Genomic DNA, 21,113 nt, shown 5'->3' with positions numbered 1-21,113 from the left:
GAGTTCGTAGCAGAGATTAGTGTTTTATATTAAAAAAAAAAATGAGCATTGAACAAACTTTATTAACAGTTTATCCAGGAAAATTTAAAATAAATTTAGGAAATGTATCTGGTGCAAACAACACTACTGCCGTAAGATATCCTGTAAATTTAAACTGGATTTTTTGAACACTCTCCTGAATTGCCCTTTGCTTATTTTGTCTAACCTTTATTGCAATTTTTTTCTCAGTTGAAAGCTGGTCAATGTTTTTCGTAAGTTATTTGCAGAAGTCATGGTATACAATTCATTCAGAATTTGTAGGTTATTTACAGAATTAAAGCACACATAATAAAATTAAACCTAATAATTGAAAACCAAAACAGCTGATACAAAATAGGTGCTGGTATACAGATGGTGATCAGAAAAGTGGAAACACCTGTAGTTGGCAACACGTCAGATGTATGGGTTGGCAGTGGTGTCGTGGCGACCGCAGCGCTAGACCGCTGGTGGTGGTGTGTTATAGGTCGGTCTCCATACTACATCAGGCGCAGTGGAACAGCAGTGTCCAGTGGCTGCAGCAGACGGAGGTAGTGTAAAATGGGAGACCTCTTAGATTTTCAAAGAGGGCAAATTGTTGGTGCGCGGTTATGTGGAGTGAGTGTGATGGCAGTGGCTACTGTGTTAGGTGTGTCGCGTGGGACAGTGTCGAAGGTGATGACGGCCTACACAACACACGGGAAAACCACATCGGGGAAGCGGAACAGTGGGCGGAAGAAAATCATGAGTGACAGGTCACGCCGGGTATTAAAGGGCATTGTCACGTAGAACAGTCGTGCCAGTGCGAAGCAAGTGACGGAAGAACTCAATCAGCACCTCCTCCACCCTGTTTCGACAATCACAGTCCGCCGCAAATTACATGACATGAACTTACCGGGTCGTGTTGCACGGGCCAAACCGCTCATCAGGGACCATAACGCTTTCGCACGCCGCAAATGGTGCCGCGACCATGCAACTTGGACCGTTGAGGACTGGAAACGTGTGATATGGTCGGATGAGTCATCCTTCACCCTATTCCCAACCACGGGCCGTGTTTATGTGTGGAGAAAGCACAAAGAAGCTTATGATCTGCAGTGTCTCCGCCCAACTGTGAAACATGGCGGCGGCTCGGTGATGCTATCACTGCCAACGATTATGTCGCAATTTTAGGAGACCACTTGCATCCTATGGCCCGGATGTTGTTCCCGGACAATGACGCCATCTTCCAGGATGATAATGCACCCATTCACACAGCTGGCGTTGTTGCAGCGTGGTTTGAGGAACATCGGGATGAAGTTCAACACCTCCCCTGGCCCGCCCAATCCCCAGATCTCAACATAATTGAACATCTGTGGTCTGTCTTGGAAACACGACTCCGGCGACGATTTTCACCTCCATCCTCTCTCACAGAACTGGCCGATGCCCTGCACGAGGATGGTGTAAAATTCCACTTGCTACCACTCACGACCTCTATGCCTCCATCCCACGTCGCATCAAGGCTGTTCTGAAGGCGAAAGGTGGCCCGACACCATATTAATCCGGTAAGTTGCAATTTCGTTCAGGTGTTTCCATTTTTCTGATCGCCATCTGTATGAATTCCGAATGACACATATTCATACATCAACACACACACATGTGCGTAAAAGAAAAAACTACATTCCAAATCATCCGTCTTGGTTGTTACGCAATACACGATGAACACAATATACTTCCACATGAGGCGAAACAATGCTTACCATAAATTAAACATAACTTTCTTACAAGGCTGTCTGTATTCTTTATTATAAATTATATTGATCAATATAATTTATAATAAAGAATACAGACAGCCTTGTAAGAAGGTTATGTTTAATTTATGTTTAAGATGGACACAAGGCCTTTTTATAAAAATATCAATGCTTACCAATGTGATATGTTCTGGAAAGGAAACCTCGAAACCCGCCAGATGAAGGATCAGCATGTAACAGAAGCCAAAAATCAAAGAACATCAAAACAAACAGCACTGCCAGTTCTACACCCAGAAATCTTAACTGGGAGGGGTCCAAAGTATTTGAGGGAGGTCCAATACGTCTACATAATATGGAACCTGTCTTATACTGCACCGGAAAGACGATAAGTAATTTTGACTTACTGTCATCTATATTTTTAGAAAAAAATGATAGAACGATTATTTTTATAAGAAAAGAAAAGTACATGATGCGTAAAATAAAATATTTAGCCTACATCAATCGTTTCTTTGTTAAACAAGTATAGTTCGTTAAGAAAGTCTACAAATGTTAGTCAAGTTTCGTAATTTTTGGGAGGTCCGGACCTGGTGGACCCCCTCGTGGCTACGCCCCTGAGCATTGCTAACTAGTCCCAAATTCAATGTGGAGTCCCCCATCATACAGTTTTATGTGGAAATTCTCAAGAGTATAAAATATACTTATTTTATAAAAGAAATATTTTTATACTAAAATACTATCCACAGAGGGGGGGGGAGCGATTCTACATACTGACTTATCAATATTTGATTCACAAATTACTATAGAAGAAGCCTTCATTATCAATATAAGCTAAAAATTAACTTTTAAATGCGGGTCTACTTTCATTTGTTTTCTCCTCTACTAGATATTTTCTTTCTTATTTTGTAATTTTGCAATCACTTTTTTTTTAATTGTCAATATATTGATTTGCTTCAGTATGGTCCTGTAATTTAAAAAATATGAATGCATAAAAAAAAATTCCATTTGTTAATTGCTAGTGAAATAAAATTCAGAAAGCTCATTTAGCGTGAAAAACCTTTTCGTTCATTGGAAACCGTGCTGTGTTGCAGAAGCACTGCAACGACCAGTCCCTTTTACTTCTAAGATAGGGGAAAGAAGACTTAACATTTGCTCCAATTGCCGCGCTGAAGGAATCAGGCCGTTGTATGGTCGCTGCAACACAATATAAATTAGAGACTCTGTGACGGATTATTTTTCGCTTTTTAAAATGGATTAACTGAACGGACAGTTACAAAAGTAAAAAAATATGTTATTTAAAGTGTATATATGCAAGTATTAAAGCGTATTTTTTCTGTTCTTTACTACTATTGATAATAATATTTTTTCTTATCAAATCTAGGAGGCTTACGTGGGCAGGTCATGTAGCTAGAATGGAAGAAAGTAGAAACGCTTTCAAAGTCTTGAATGGAAGACCAATCGGAAAACGACCATTAGGAAGACCTAAGCGCAGATGGGAGGACAATATTAAGATGGATCTCGCAGAGATAGGAATACAAAGTAGAAACTGGATGCAGTTAGCTAAGGATAGAAGTCAGTGGAGAGCTTTTGTGAACGCGGCATTGAACCTCCGGGTTCCATAGGCCATAGAGTTAGTTAGTTAGTTAGTTTATTTTGTGGGGAAGACGCTGTTGGTCAAACTACATAGGAGAAAAAACAAATGAAATAATGGAATCGAATTACTCAAAAGTGTGCTGTAAGGGAGGACAGTCTGGATAACAAATAAATAAATAAATAAAGATGAAAAAAGATACGTCGACTTAATTGCAGAAGAGACAAGACATCATTATAATTGCTATATTAACTTTAGAAACCTTAAAAAAAAAACAAAAAAAAAAAAGATAAGCCTGGTAGGCCTTCTCAAGATAATGAAATGCTTTCAGAATTCTTCGTTTACATTGAGGGCAATGATGAAGGTCAGTACACACTTCCTGAGCTAGAAGGATAATGAAAATATTATCAGGTGGAACAGAAAGTGACATTTCAGATTATATTTTAAAAAGCCGCTTTAAAAAGCATTTTTATTTGAGAGTAATAATGATTGATGCAGCTAGAAAACAGCCTACCATAATTAGGTTTCTGTGGACTATTCATAAAATGTTATGTGATCAGTGGTATACAGATTAAAGTAATGATCTAAAGTTGGAAAGGCTACGAACATTCAAAGCAGCTGGCAATAATAAGAGAAGATATCCGAAAGACGTAACATATTTCCTCTCAGTTCAAGCTATTCAGGAAGGGGGTTTAAATCTTGTCCCCAAATCTCTTCAAATTTTCACTGAAGCTGTGATCCAGATTCTGTTATTCGACTTGTCTCTCTCTAGGGGTTCTGTTCGAGTATTTTACAATTATTTTCGTAAAATTTACTCAATTTTAATGAGATTCGCACGTACGCTCCTTTAGCTTGAGAAATGAACAAATTCTCTGGGAGTGAAACTGATGCGTGAGACTACAATTTTTGTGAAGATAATGTCTTCCTGATGATGACGAGACTCTGCACAATGTCCTATGGGTAGACGATGTCCTCGGCAAGGGTATTAACCGTAAGTGTCCCAGGCAGCTGGTCTTGAGATCGATCCTCTCTCTCTGTCAATCAAAGGTATCCAAATAACACAGCTTGTTTGGATATGCAACATCAGGAATAAAGGGATAAAAGAAGGATTAAATCAATAACTTTTCTTTATTAGTTTAACATCCCACGTTTATGCACCGAGGCTAAAGGAGTTGATAATGATGAGAAGGATGATACGAAAAGGAGAGGAAACAGAAGAACCCCCCAAAAAAGGCACACACAAAGAGTTTGTTCACCACAAATCCCAATTGGCGGGAGCTGGAATGGAATCAAGGGCCTAGTCTGCCAGATATGAGAGTTCTACCACTGAGCCACTGCGAACTAAGTCAGCTTCGTGTTAGGAATTTCCTCATCTACATAATATGATAAAAAAAAGAATTTATTCGATAACTTTCGCAAAATTATTCAGTTATAATGTAACATGATGTAAATAGCGTGTATATTGTCTACACACACCAATGGCTACCAATCATCCTCACTGTTTGTTGTTTAATTTGGTGAAGAATAAGAAAATGAATTTACTCCTACGGACGTAATTAAATGCATATTAATTAAATGAATAAGTGTGTGTGAATGTAAGTTACATTACAAATTTCGTAAACATTTTCCAGTTCTTATGAAGCATAGTATGTGTTTTGTTTGAGACTTTGGACTTGCTTCTATTGTTGGATGTTGAAATTAAAGGTAAGGGATAAGTTCACCCCAATTTTAAAAAAGAAAAAAAATGGTAGTAATGTTCCTAAGATTACCCGATATTCTTTAAACATTTTTTTAAAGTCTTCCCAATGGAACCTAATGCTTGTGGTCGACGTCAAGGAGGAAAAGTTTAACCCAATATTAAGAACATGTTTCAAGATAACTTTCGAATCACTGTAATCTTTCAAAAGGTTCGTATTCAATTGGAGAAAGTTACACAAAACGCTATATTGCCTTTTAAACAGATATCAAAGGAAAAATCTCGAGAAACATATAAATATTTCAGAAAATTCCGAGGAGCCTTTATAATATGAGCGGCGCTCTCCTTGGAGACTTAAGAGTACGTCTATTATTTGGGATTAAAATCGGTGAAGGAAAATGGTTTGAAAACTCCAATTAAGAAATAAACAAACAAATAAAGAAAGAACCTTTTGCTTTCTCCTACAGCACACAAATATCACTAGTTATTTTCTTATCCAGAGTGAAAACGTGGAAGTACATTTTACATTAATGACACTTGGAATTTAACTAACTCTATGGCCCATGGAACCCGGAGGTTCAATGCCGCGTTCACAAAAGCTCTCCACTGACTTCTATCCTTAGCTAACTGCATCCAGTTTCTACTTTGTATTCCTATCTCTGCGAGATCCATCTTAATATTGTCCTCCCACCTGAGCCTAGGTCTTCCTAATGGTCGTTTTCCGATTGGTCTTCCAGTCAAGACTTTGAAAGCGTTTCTACTTTCTTCCATTCCTGGAATTTAAAATATCCAAGTTACTTTTCGCTACAATTTCATTAAATATTTTCATATTCTAATAATGGCGAGTTTTCGTATCTTGCCGTTTTTGAATTTTATAAATTATTATTAATAAATGTTTACATCCTAAATTACTTGAAGCAACGTTGAAACAATATAAGTATGGGAGAATAGTGAACCGAACGATATGTAAGGAAGATGGAAAAAGTACAGTATTTTGCAAATTTATACTCGTAACGGTAAGGAGAAACCACGTAATATACATGTTGAAGAAGATGAAGCGTTTACTATACTGCGGAACAAGTTTGAAAGCGCTATACGCGAGAGGATGGATGAAAGGACAAACTGGGTAAATAATTTACCAGTCGATTTCAGTAAGAATATGGGGGAAGTGTAAGAAAGTAGTATTGTTCCGATTCCGTAACGAAATATATGAAACTAACCAACCAGAAACATTGACACAGAACTGAAGATCAGCCGGACTCTAGGCAAAAAAGGAAAAATGGATGCAGCATGGAAACCTTCAAAATGTAGTGCGGTTGTAATGTAATCAAAATGTACCGATGATGAAAAGTAGATAGATATTGTTATCAAATGAAAGAGCATTAAAAATGGTAGGAGGAAAAGGCTATACTGAAGAATATTTCCAAAATAAGAGATAGGATGGTTGTATACTTATGAGACATGGAGAAATTATATTATCTATACAGGGAAGAGCAGAAGGAGAAATATTCAGAGGAAGGCCATGATTGAACTATGTGGACTTAATACAAGATATAGGGAGGAAACAAAGTAAATAGAAATGAAATATCAAGCTCAGGATAGGGAAGAATGGAGAGCTGTGTCAAACTAATCGTTAGATTGCTGACATGACAAGAAGATGATATCGAAGAGTATTCTGTTAAAGTATTATATCATTTATAGGAAGGGAAGTCACTTTAAAAGTTGTCTTTCGAAGAGTTCTATTGACTACTAAGTATTAACCAAACACACTAGTAGGGAGTAATTTGAGATCTTAGCATAACAATGAAAACAATTTCCGTGCTTAAATGTTATATTCAAATGGCCTCTCCCAGTATTGCTTTCAATCATAAGATAAGAAGGGGCCGAGGTTCTGTATTATATTTATTGTGTTTCGTCACACCCGTTCTTGGAGTACAGCCAAGACACTTAGAGATACAATGATTAATCTTGTTACGTCATGAAAAGCGGGATCTTTGCCCAAACCGATGTGATGACCACTGTATATTTATTAAGTTCTAAACTTCCTGAATCCTCTGCGCTTGGTTACAATTTGGTGATCATGATCTTTAGATGTAATACAAGATGTGTGAATGCAACGGCGCCAACTTTCCAACATTTATGTGGGTGCATATCAATGGCGGGAAGTGTTAGGCTATGTGTTTTCAGGGAAGTGACGATATTTGATTTAGTTAAAATCGTTTATGAACACTGTCATAAAGGGCTGTACTGTGATAAAGTAAAATATACCGGTACCATAAGGATAAGTTGGGTTTGCCCTAGCTCCGCCAGTAATACGGCTGACTTAAACGCAAGAGAAATGGGTTCAAATCTGGGTGCAAACTAAAAATCCTGGGATGCCGAGGCCCTGGAGCACCCACGTAATTGGCGCGCATGTGTGAATGTCGAATATGGTTAATGTGTTATTACGCATACTCTTATCTACTCCTTCCTGTTCAGGGCTAACAAATGCAGATAGTCCCGGCTGCGATTCCCGGTCGGGGCACTCGAACAATGGTTCGAATCCGAGCAGTGGTTCGAATTCTACTTTAAGATGGTCTGTCTCGTATATCCTCTGCGCTGATGTACAACGTAAAATCAATCAAGAAAGCAATCAATGCTCTTCTGGCATATTAAATTATCATTTTCAGTAAATTAAACAGAATTAACTGTTACATAACTAAAGTAAATAGGAATTCTTATCGGATATTTTCTTGAAAAAACTTTTTACTTTTTAGTTTAACTCTTTAGTTTGTTGGTTATTTTTAAAAGAAAGCATTTTAAATTTTATTTACACTATATCCTGTAATTATAACAACTTGTATAAATAAGTAGTTCAAACTGTTTACAAATATACTAATAATATCGTAAATATTTTTAAAATATCGTAAATATATTTGTTCGTTTAATGTAATTTGCTACGAAAAAAGTAAATAAAATAAAATGCTGAATTACCATTGGTCTGAATAATATTTATATGTTGCTTAACGCACAGAACCAAAAATATATCTTCTTTCCGGTGTTATCACTGTTGCGAGAATGTCAAGGTTATAGTCTAGGATGTGCTACAGGAAATGGATAGTGGTTTGATTTGAATATGCGTGGACTTTTTGTATTAATTTCAATACATCTATTTTAATAGTCACATAAAAGCTCTTTAAAAGACGGAACTGTAACAAAATAGTCACATATACAGTAGAATAATGTAGTATGTAGTATAATGTGCACTACTCCCCAGAATCACTTTTAATATTCAAAATCTAGTTCTACCAGTTCCGGGCAAGAGTCGAGACAGGTCCCGGATCTGCTCCTATCGCTTGATTCATATCAGTTACAGGAGAACGAAGGCACATTACAGTTCTTCAAGGCGGTAGTTGCACTTGTAAAACCGTTACTGAAACAGCAGGACATTAAAAGCAAGAACTGAACTAATCTAGTTTTACTCATTATGTGTCGGCGTCGAAATCTTTCTTCATTCCGATAAGGACCTTGGCATTCTACAATTTAACCAGCAGCTAAGCAATATTAAGAGAGGCCTGTGACGGATACGGAAGTAAAATTGCACACTGTTGCAAAAATATCCTAATGAAAGAAGGCGGTATTATATGGTTGAATTCAAGATAATAAAAGTAACACATGCTTTTTACATGTGGATTCTCTACTACGCTAGCAGAGACCAAAGTTTGATTTAAATGGAAATGAGAAAACATTCACAACCTATTTTCTATGAGAATCACAAATGTTATTGCACTTTCAATATCTATTTAGTATTAAATATTGAGTTCCCTCCTGACTATGTGATTTTGGCGTGGGATAACCAGGTTCGATTCCTGGTGGGAGCTTAAGTGGTTCTAATCTAATGTTAAGCTGATGGTCCACGTCTCAAATGCCTCGCTGCTGAGCAGGAAGGTAAACTCAAAGCCAATCCAATCCAAGTATTAAATATTACACATTAATTTTATCTTCTAGATAAGAAAAATAAAGGGAAGGGAATAAACACATATTTTGCTTACTTAAAATAGTGGGTAGGGTTTTGTGTGGTAAACTCAAGTGTCTATTAGTACTTATATCTAGTACTATACTCAGAGGGTATAGTTCCGGGGTGAAAATGGAAAGCAAACCCCCTAAAACGATTTCCTGTTCCCTATGTGGCTCATCTGTTATAAGTTTATTAAACTTTAATATTTACAGCAAATGAAGAGTGTTTATAATGTAATATGACATAAACAGGTTAAAAAGATATTTAAAAGCACGGTAATTGAAAAAAAAAAAAACAACTGAAATTAATGATAAATTCTGTTATTTTCACTTGCCTACTTGAATACACATGGTTGCAAATTTATTACTACAATTGCTTAACAGTATCCGAGTTTGATCTTTTTTTTTTTTTTTTTTGAGTTTTTTAAAAAACATTTCTTCCCATATAAATACAAACTTGAACATATGAACCTTTATAAACAATATTTATTTCCTTATGAATAGGTTATTGATTACATATTATGTACTAACAACTCTGCGAAAATTACAAGAACAACTGATACTGGCTGTATTAAATAAGAACATGAACATAGTAGTCCAAGTTTATATAGTAACAGGATATTGTTTTGAACTTAGCCTCAGAATAACACAATGTTAATGGACATGAGAACGTGTACCTGCAAAAATAATATAATATACCTAATACATACTGTCCTTTGAATTTCTTGTGATAAATTAACACTACTTTAAGTGAAAAATTAGTACTACTATTGAATTTATAATCTGTAAATCGTAATAAAAATGGGTTTATAGAATCATTTACATGCTTTGTTGATGAAAATTTTATACATTATAGTGGATATTTTATTTTCAATATCTCACATCGACACATGTATGTGTGCACAGTAAAAGAGGGAGAGTAAAAAGATTGCAATTGCTATTTGGTGGCTCATTGGAGTCCCTGCTTCAATCCCAGGTCATGTGAAGTGTGGTGGTCAACATCGTATCCGGGGTTTCTCAAGGTTTTCCCGTTTCCTCATCCATTCTCCAGTGGTGCCCACCCCCCTCAGTTGCCTATCCGTACGTGTTCTTCCATGAAAAAAAAATCTTTTCGATTAATTTTTAAACCCTCTCAAATATATTTATATACATTTTACCCCCCCCCAAATATTTCAATGACGCAGTTTGCGTCATAGCCCCCCTTGTGGGCACCCCTGCATTCTCATTCCACTAATTATAAGTAGTATGTGCGTAGAGGAGTGCCATCGTTAGGAAAGTATAAACAACAATGGAACAATCTGTTAGTTAAAAAATGTAACTTGCTACGTACACAATACATAAATAACAATTTCTTCAAAAAAAAAAAAAAAAAAGGTGTTAATTCTTAATGACAACGTACGACATATTTTTCAGCGCTACAGAAGTTCGTATTTTCGATTTTCTCTAAAATTACGCTTGAGAACTGAAGACCTGAACTGCAGAACATCCCAAGTCCACCGGAGTACTTTTTTTTGTTTTAGATGAAAGACAAGAAGATTATACGTGGCATGCTATTATGTTTAGTTGAAATTATTATTATTATTATTATTATTATTATTATTATTATTATTATTATTATTATTATTATTATTATTATTATTATTATTATTATTATTATTATTATTATTATTATTATTATTTAAGTTTTGATTTGGACTTACGTATTATGCAAGTGAATAGCCGTTAAAACATAGATGCTAACATTAAAAAAAAAGCAAAATACAATGAAAAAGAGTGGACTTGGGATGTTTTGCAATTCAGGTCTTCAATTTACCTTCAATCATGTGACTTATCAACTGATAAGCTTACATCGATTATATTTAGACAATATTTTAGTCACGGCCTCGAACCTCTCATATTCCTAACATGTCTGTAATCTTAAGGTATTTCACGGTATGGTTATATTATAAGGCAATTACAACCCCCACCTTTCTTGTTCCCTTCTAAGGCAAATATTAAAAAACGCTGAAACACCTCTTTCGTTAATATGTCTCTAATTTTAAAGGACTTCCAGATATGGTTCTCTTATATAACAATTGAAAATCGTGCCCCTTTTTTCTGCCTTTTATATTCCATTCTAAGAAAGATAGTTGAAACACATCTTTAATTATTTTTACATTAAAAGCCTAAATACCAATTTTATATCTCTAACCTTAAGTTAATGAAGTATGGCCATATTTTAACCATTGCAACACCATCACGTTTTTTTCTTTTTCTTTTTTTTTTTTTCTTATAGGTACAATATCTGAAAACGCTGAAACACGTCATAATTATTTTAAATGAGAAGTCTAAATACCAAACAACATGTGTTTAAAATTTCGAAATATAGTCATCCTGTTATAACAATTGTAACCCCACTATTCTTTCTTCCCGCCTTTTTTCAACGAACTTTAAAAAGTTCGCTACTGAATTCTCTATGTCTGTCTGCCTCTTATTTGCGTATTTTTTCAATTTTGAGCCCTCCGTTCGATAAAGCATCTAAAACTGTCTGAGAAAGTGATGGCATTTTTCGCGTCGCTCTTACCGTTCCCGAGATATTGGCCAAAAAATGGCCAATTTCCGGAGATTTAAGGAGTCATATCTTGGGAATCCCATAAGTTATGGAGAGATGATATTAGTGTTGATCAATACCTAAGAGGATGGTGAACATTTTGGTACCAAATAGTAACCGGTAGCCACTGGTTCGGTCAGTGTCCAGCAGTTAATATCGGTACCGAAATGTTTACTATCCTTTTAAATATTGATCAACACCAACATCATCTCTCTATGATTTTCCGTTCCCGACATATTGACCAAAAAATAGTTCAGATTTCGGGAGATTTAAGGAGCCATATCTCGGGAACTGCAAGCCATAGAAAGATTATATTTTGCGAAAAACAGAAGAAGGTGTGGATAAAAAGATCTACTTTTACACGTAGGAATAATCATAGTTATCCTTCCCGCTTCATATCTCCACTCTTTTTAAGTTCGTTCTGGAAATACTCATGAAGCATTCTCAATTGGTTTCCTTATAGTGACAATATCTAAAAATGCTAAAAACACGTCTTGATTATTTTAAATGAGAAGTCTAAATACCAAACATGTTTAAAGGATTTCGAAATATGGTTATCCTGTTTTAACAATTGTAACCTCACTCTTCTTTCTTACCATCTTTTTTTTCCCCCCTTCTGGAGAAAATATCAAAAAACGGTGAAATACGTGTCTAACTATGCAAAGCCCATATTCCAAATTTCATGTCTCTACTTTTCAGAAATTCGCAAATATGGACATTTTATAATAATAGTTGTCATCTTCATTTCTCCTCTTCCCCGTTGAACTAAAAAAAAAAAAAAAAAAAAAAAAGAAAAGAAAAGAAAAAGAAAAAAACTTCCTTTACAAATCCTATGCACTGTCAAAATTTCAAGTTTCTAGCTTAAGCGATTTGCCCTGGGTAGGTTCATCAGTCATTCATTCAGTCAGGACTTTTCTGTTATATATATATACGGTAAGCAAAAAGGATTTATACAATGTACGTACTTTTTTTGTACAATATAAGAAAACCGTACATAATAAGTATGAACATTGGATTGTCATTCGCACACAATGTTTTAAATTTTGTTACTTCGTCATAGTAATTAGCCCTACAAAACGATATGCCACATTCTTTATTCTTTTCGTCCTTTCGTCTGTGACGGTAGAACAAGATAAGGTCGTCTACTCCGCGAAATACTCAAAACATCCATACTATTTTATTCCTCTTAGTAGAGAAATACCATAAGTGACCCTGTTATGCATTGGGAAACAGCTGTTAATGACCAGCAGATGACAGCAGATGACCAGCAACAATTGAACGAAGGAAAAGAAATATCCTGTCATCTTATTTGCTTTATTTTTAACACTTTGCAACATGAATTCGATTGTTGTCAATTTCCTGCTAGCTTCCAGAGCGATAAAATCCTTTCTTATATTATCTTTTTATTTTAGTTATATAATATCTAGAAAACCAATCAAGAGATAATGGATTTTTTTTTTTTTCATTTTCCATTTGGATTTTTGGAAACTTCAATAATATAAGTACAGTAGAGCGTCGATTATCCGAAGTAATTGGGGGACATGGGTGTTCGGAAAACTGGTTTGTTCGGATAATCGAACTGTACATGTTTATTTGCCAAAAAGAAGTACTGTACAGTAAATCTATATATATAAAAGAGAACGTACAATTCTTTGTCCGCTCATCACGCTAATACGGCTGAACCAATTTCTTTCATTTTTGGGGGGTTATTAGGCTTTGGACCCTAGATGGTTTTTATCATATCACTTTAATTTTTAATTACCAGTGTCTTGAGATAATTGACCATTCAAGTGTCCATAACGTACAAATCCTTTGTTATTAGTTCATCATAGGTAAAAATAAACGTATTTATATGCAACCCGCATGACCGTGTCACTCGGCGGGTTAACATAAATGACAGGCGATATAGAGCGGAAAATAGCTTGAATCTTCTGTTTAAAATTTTTTAATTGATTTGCTTATTTTTACAGACACTTTTACAATATGCCAGCACCGGGATGACCGCAGCGAAGCGGGGCGGGTTAACATAAATGACAGGCGATATAATGTTAAGATTTACTGCAATCTTCTATGGTTTTTATCATATCACTTGAAAGCGAAAAAGTAAAAATTATCTAAGTAACAAAGTTTATTGCGTTCCGGGGTGACCGCAGCGAAGCGGGGTGAACGCTGCTAGTTTATTCATAAAAAGAAGTGTGCTGATTGTTGAAACACAGCGACTGGCGGCTTGGCCGGTCAGCAGCGCCTTATGAAGGCCCCATTATAGGGCCCACTCACGGTCCACGGTTTGCGCAAACATCATGTTTGTGCAAACATCGTGTTTGCGCAAACACTCGGCCACACACGATACAACTGTTTGCACAAACTTCAGTTCAATTTTGAGTTGAATCGCGTAAGCATGTCCACTGAAGCAGCTTGTTTAGCGATAGTAATTGCTTGTGCTTTGGAAGCGGAAATATCCGCGAAACCAAAAAGAAAGAAGAGGGTGTGGATGAAAGAGTGGTTGATTATGACACATACATTGGCAACATTATTCACAATGTAGATGTAGGCCTGCTATTCCAGCAAACTCAAGAATTTTGACTGTGCATCCTAGAAGTATATATAGCAACTAAATTACTTACATGTTAACTTTTCTAGTGAAAATGCTAAACACTTGTTTCAACACTACTTTCACTATCATCTATGTCAGTTAATATTTCGTCTTTGTCTGAATCTGACTCTTGTAAATTTATTTTTATGGGTTCCAAAAACTGTAAGCACAAAAAATAATTTTTCGAGCTTGACTTCGTAGCACTTGAAAGAAAAAGAAAAAAAAGGAAGACAGAAAATAAAACTTCTGCTGTACTCGGTATGCTTAAAGACATTGTCAACTATAATTTTGGAGAATAAACGAACTACCACGAAAGAAAGCAACGAGACACTGATGAATTCTACATTAGCCCCTTTCTTTCCTTCTCCGTTTGCATAACAAGTAGCACCCTTGTTCTTCGTGTAGGTGCCACGAAAGTAGTCCATCTGATTCCTAAGCAACTCGATATGCTCGAGTTTGTTTTGGGTTACGATAATTTATGACACCATTCAGACGCCTGAAGCTTTTGATTCCCTTATAGAGGGTGTTAAAAGTCGCACATAAGGCAGTGGAACGTGAAAGAAAAAAAGAAACAGAAAACATACTGCGTTCCTTCTGTCGAATAAGAAAGGGTCTATCTTGAAGTAAATTTCAAAACAAATTACAAACGTCCCATGATTTATTCTTACGATGATGGCAAAGATTGCAAAGGTATGTAGCCACGGGGGAAAAGGGGGCTCTGTCCTTCCGAACTATTTCCAGCTCCAAAATGAGGTTCGTCTGGTATATGTTTAATAAACTTATTTAACAGTTAATGCAAATGAAGGACTTTATAATAAAATATGAATTTTTTTAAAAAAAATCAATCATCATCAATACGGTTTCTATAACTAATTGAATCAACTAAAATTAATCATATGCTTTATATTCTCATTTCCCTAACTGGGTGCACTGTGAACTCACTACTATATTATTGCATAATAATATCGGAGTTAATATTTTTTCGTTTTTTTTTTTTCCTCTTTAGAATTTTAACCTACATAAACACAAAGTCAGATAAACAGACTGCTATAAACAGCATTTATTTTCTTATGAATAGCTTATTGATTCATCTTTTACACTCCGGTTTTTAACTTCAGTACTGTCACAATCTGTCTTTTGATAAGGAAGCATTGTGAAAATATAATATGTGCACAGTATGTATGTATGTATGGTAAGTTAAAATGCTTTCATGTTGTGAAAGAAGTAATTTGTTCTGATTTTAATATGTGAAAAGCTTGCCTCCCCCTGAAAGTAATGTTCTCCTAGAACAACTTGCTGGCTACACCCCTGATTATCCTGTAATAAAAGTTGTAAGTTCTATTTGCAAATTGAAAAAAAAAAAAAAATCCACTGGAAATTAGACGCGGGACTCAACGCTCGTTTCACTAATTGTTTTATATGGAAACCTTTCAAAGCGTGTATCATGACAACCAGTTGACATAGAAAGATGTAGTTTTCACGTGTGTGTTCGTAATTCTTTTCTCTACTTCCTAAAGTGAGCAGTTAATGTGCTAGTACAATATTTCTAAGTAGCGTCTGTGATATTGTCAAGATTCGCAGTAGCGCGAGAAGACAGCGTGCAGAACTGCTTGTCGCGAACTGTCAACACCGCTCAATGCCAATTGGACGCCGTGTGAAGCCAACACAAGGCCATATCGTTTCTCATCTGAAATCTGCAATAACTTCTCATATGCCGCATTTTTCAAATTCCTGTTTTTATAATCTTCACTCTTTACCTTCCACAGTTCAGGTAAATTTCGATAAAGGTCAATAAATTATCGACAGAATTTTTGATTCCTATTCATTGACGCCATAGCGCAAGAAATAAGCGTCTGTACACTAGGCTTCCTACTCGGAAATAAAGCTCGTGTTTGCACAAACATGCCCATACACGGTCCACGTGTTTGCGCAAACATCATGTTCGTGTAAACAATTTTCGAACGAGTTCGATGTGGAAAATGTTTGCACAAACGTTTGCGCAAACAGTTCATACATCGCCACACACGGTCAAACTGTTTGCACAAACAGCCTTGTTTGCGCAAACCATGGACCGTGAGTGGGCCTCTTTAGAAGCAATGTTCCGCCAGCGGTGGCTCAGTGCGGCGACTACTGTGGGAAACTTGGTTTGGGAGTGAGGTTTGGGGGTGATGGATGGTAGGGTGGGAGAGTAACAGGTGCGAGCGAGTACACAGTTCGGTTAAGCGGTCGTTCGGTTGACCGGCGTTCGGATAATCGACGCTCTACTGTACTTTCATATTAAAATGAGTTTCTGTCTTCTTTACTGTACATAATTTTGGAAACGTCAAAAAAAAAAAAAAAAAAAATGTACAAATAACGTGTTTGCGTTTTTCAATATTGTTTTATTATAATTTTAAGAACTCCAAATTGTTAATATAACTGAAATGATAATACACTTTAAACAATAAGTTTTACAAAATATGAGGGGGGGCGCACAGTCAAGTTTTATTGTACTGTAGTGCCGCAAATTCGCAAACTATTTTTTGCGAATAATTATTTCTTTTCTTTTTATTTTTTTTAAAACTGCAACAGAATTCGTATTTCATTTACTTCTTTTAAAATACAAATTCGTGTTGAGTGTTCTTTTTTTCCTAGCTGGAAACCAGACATCCTGTCTGCCTTCACCGAGTTCCCCCTTTCTGACCTGTAGGTCAACAGCAGTTAAGATAAACATTCTCCCCTTCTGGTTCGATACAGAAGCTTAGTTTTTTTTCTATATTGATGTAGTCTTTTAACAAGTTAGATTATTATTATTAGTGGTAGAATACTGTTAAGAAAACCCATATAGTTTGTGTATCTTTAAAATGTCATTTTTGCTTCTGAAAGAAGATTCTTTTTCGTTCTTCAGAACATTAAATATATATGTGTGTCTTTGGTCGAAAAACAAGTAAGATAAACTGTTGAAGGGTCTTGAGTTCATTATGTATAAAACCTTTCAAGTTTATTACTTGAAATCTTTTATGTTTAGTATATGTTTATAGTTTAAGATACTATTTGTACCATTCTCTGTAATATCTCGATGTAATCTCATTCTTCCAGAGAAAGGGGCTCACACACCTAAACTCAAGGACTACACATCACACGCACACGCATGCGCGCACACACAATCTTATCTTTGGCCTGGCTCCGCCCAAGGCACCTTGTTCTAGCCAATCTAGATGTTAATGGCATGGCTCGTTCCAATAGCTAGCGTCTCCGCCCCTCAGAGTGGAACTCTTCCGAGCTCCTTGTGCACCCGAACCGTGTGCAAAGCCAATAATCTTTCTTTTCAGGATACGGGTCCCCTTCGGGCTCCGCCCTAGGTACTTTTTAGATCTCCACGCATGCTCAACCTCTGACCTTACGGTCCTAGTGCAACGTTTGCTCACGTTACTATTTTGCACACAGACCGTAAATTGGTGCCGCTTGCACCTCCGACCGAGGCCCTTAAAAACGCGTGTTTTGGCCTCTCTCGTCGGACAACGTCCCTCTCCTGAACCCCTCAGAGACGTGCAGACTACGAGGAGTACGCAATTCGTTAGGTACGTCTCAGTTCAGGAACTTATCACGAAGAAGTCTCTAGTTGTCCATCCCTCTGCCTTCCGACCTCTCTGCCTCTACGGAGGCCTGCCTACTCAATCTCTTGGTTACCTACCTCACTACCTTGGTTTACCCAGTACTTGGCAATCTGTTTCCGAAAGCTCGATGGCTCAGCCAGGGTTCTCCCATAATTGCTGGTCGGCTTAGGAAACTGACGGTCAAAGTACTACCCTACCTAATCCTCACAGTAACTTGGCAATCTGTTTCTGAAAGCAAGATGGCTCAGCCAGGGTTCTCCCATAATTGCTGGTCTGCTTAGGAAACTGACGGCTAAAGTTACCTCCTTCCGAACTTGGCAATCTACTTCCGCAAGTTTCGCTTCAGCCCGGACTCGCTCCAGAAACTGCTGGCAAGCTTAGGAAGTTGACGGCTAAAGTTCTGTCGCACCCCTATTTGATGTGTGTTTTGACAGACTCTAAGTTTATTGCTTAGCTGGCCTAAAACGCACCGGTAAATCAAATAGTTATTCCCTGTTTGATGTCTGTTCGCAGACCGGTAGATCAAACGGTAAACCCAAACACCTTCCTTGTTTGATGTCTGTTCGCAGACCGGTAGATCAAACGGTAACCTTAATTCCTTCTGGTAACCAACTTTGTTTGATGTCTGCCTAGCAGACCGGTAGATCAAACGGTAACCTTTACACCTACCCTGTTTGATGTCTGTTCGCAGACCGGTAGATCAAACGGTAACCTGTTCCTAACCTCTGGTAGCCTACCCTATTTGATGTCTGTTCGCAGACCGGTAGATCAAATAGTATACCTCTTACCTACCTACCCACTAGGACTGATTCGTGCCCTCCCAGTCTAGTGCAGTTTTATTTTATTTGTGAAAAGTGCTACAGTTAAGTTTGTTTTTTATCAGTGACTTTTAGTGCGTTATATTTTAACTACCTATTGGAACGCCGCCACGTAAGTTAAAACTCTTTTATATATAGACACAGTACTTACACTATCGCCCCGGCTCTGGTTCTTGTAATTTGCTTAGAGCCAATAAACTGCAGGCTTACTGCAAGGAACATATTTGTCGAGTTTTGTTTCAAGAGATATCCCAAAGGATTGTTGGTTATCAAACCTTAATCAGGATAACGATTCCATTGTTTCCATTAGAAGATAAGTCTTGGCCACGGCCAACGCTACCGTGTAATACTAAGATTCTTCAGACTGTTTTGTTAGCTGAGTTCCTGTTTCCAGTATAACTTTACCGCTCGAGTTATAGTTGGTGTTTTGCAGAAACTTTGGTTGACTAAATAGAAGTATTTTGGTAAATTACAAAACTCTCTTGTGTGGGTGCCGGTCTACGCAAACGCATACCGCCGGCCCGCCACATAATTTGGTGTCAGCTTTGTGGGATATCTTGAACAACCTAGGATATCTTGAACATCTCTAGGATATCTTGAACAACTTAGGATATCTTGAACAACCTAGGATATCGTGAACTTTTTGCACAGCCTTAGGATATCAGGAATAATCGTGACATCGTAAACTTTGATACCAGTTTGTTATTTAAGTGAACTGTGTTTGGTGCATGTGCATTTTGCATGTGTGGTATTTATTGTGTGCTGAAAGTTTTTTCCATCTGTTTAACTTTCATTCCATCCTCCTTGGCGGAAGCGAAAAAGGGAAAAGGACGCTTTTGTTGTTTGACTGGCCATCAATCAGCAAAACATCCTGCTCACTGTATCGTGACGCCAAACGCACATTAGTGATTTTCGTTCATTAGTGTTTAAATAAGTGCAGTGCATTTTAGTGTTGAAATTAGGCATTTAAAGCCCCATACAGGTGATAAACCCATCGTAAATTTAGATATAGTTAGGTTAAGTGAGAAATTCCTCTCAGAAACCATTATTGCTCAAACCTTCGAGTTTTCGCAAATCTAAGAGGTTCATTCATTTATTTAATTTGTTGTTTCTACGTAGGCACGTAATTTGAATTTTTAATCATGGCAGAAGCTGACGGAAGTAACGTACAGCCAGAATATGTTAAAGTTTCTCAGGCAATTCAGGTTATTGCAGAACCATTTACAGGAGATCGTTCTAAGTTAAGGCAATTTATTGATAGTTGTGAAATTGCTCAAGGGTTAGTTAACCCCCGTGACAAGCCTGTATTATTGAAGTTTATTAAGTCGAAAATTTTAGGAGAACCTAGAAATCGTATTTTAGTTAGATTGAACGTAGATACTTGGGAAGCAGTTAAGACAATTTTAGAAGAGAATTATGCTACACATAGATCTATTGATTATTATGCTTGTTTATTGTTTTCTGCCAGGCAAGGCAAAAATGAGGGTATTAGCTCATGGGCTAGCAAGTTAGATACAATTCGAGCTGATCTGAAAGCTGCTGCTTCGAAAATATGTCGTGAAACTGAAAGAGCTGGCGCTCATTCACTTATTGATCATTTGACAAAAGCATCTTTTGTCCAGGGAATTAGCGATCCCCGCATTCAAACAGTAATTCGTGGTAAAAGTACAGAAGATGATAGTTTCGCTCAATTAGTAGATTTCGCTCTAGTTGAAGAGTCGCACATATTGTCTCAGAGACGAAGGCCATTAGATTCTAAGAATGAAGATAGGGCAGATTCTTCAAATCATAACCATAAGTCAGAGAAGAAAGGAAATAGGAAATTTTCCCAGAAAAAGCATTCTGAAAGTAAATCTAGAGATTCTCATAACTCTTCTCATTCCCGTAAGGATAGTAGGAATTTTAAGAAAAAGGTTCATTGTTTAGAAGATTGTGATCATTCAGTAGACTCGCATGAAGAACCGCATGATAAACATTGTAGTGAAAATAGTGACAAATTAGAGGATTCCAATTCTTGTTGTGTTTTACGTTGTACACACTCCTATCATTGTCGTGAAAAGCGTAACCATACTTGTGCGAAGAAGCGTATCCATGTTTGTACCCGAAGGAACACGAGTTCTCCGCGTTGTTCTCATCACCGGCAAACGCGCAGTCCTTCTCCGCGTAGTTCTCGTTGCCGCAAAACGCGAAGCCGTTCCCCGCGTCGCATTCAGCGTCGCCCAGCGCGAGATCCTTCTCCGCGCCGTTCTCAGTGTCATCGCACAGCGTGTGCTCATTCTCCGCGTCGCACTCAGCGTCGCCGATCGCATAGTCATTCTCCGCGTCGCACTCAGCAACGCCCAGCGCGTAGTCCTTCGCCGCGTCGCCCAGTGTATGTGTGTCCCCAGCGCCGTACACCGCGCAAACATTCTCCGCGACCAAAACCGAATAATGTCTCGCCGCGTAGTCATCCCGTCGTTGACACGCATGATTGTGAATTGAAAGAGAAATGCCG

The sequence above is a fragment of the Thermobia domestica genome, chromosome 16, assembly GCF_964235325.1.
Source record: "Thermobia domestica chromosome 16, izTheDome1.hap1.1, whole genome shotgun sequence".
Taxonomy (NCBI): domain Eukaryota; kingdom Metazoa; phylum Arthropoda; class Insecta; order Zygentoma; family Lepismatidae; genus Thermobia; species Thermobia domestica.
The sequence above is the reverse complement of the archived record's forward strand: the minus strand, read 5'-3'. Positions refer to the sequence as shown.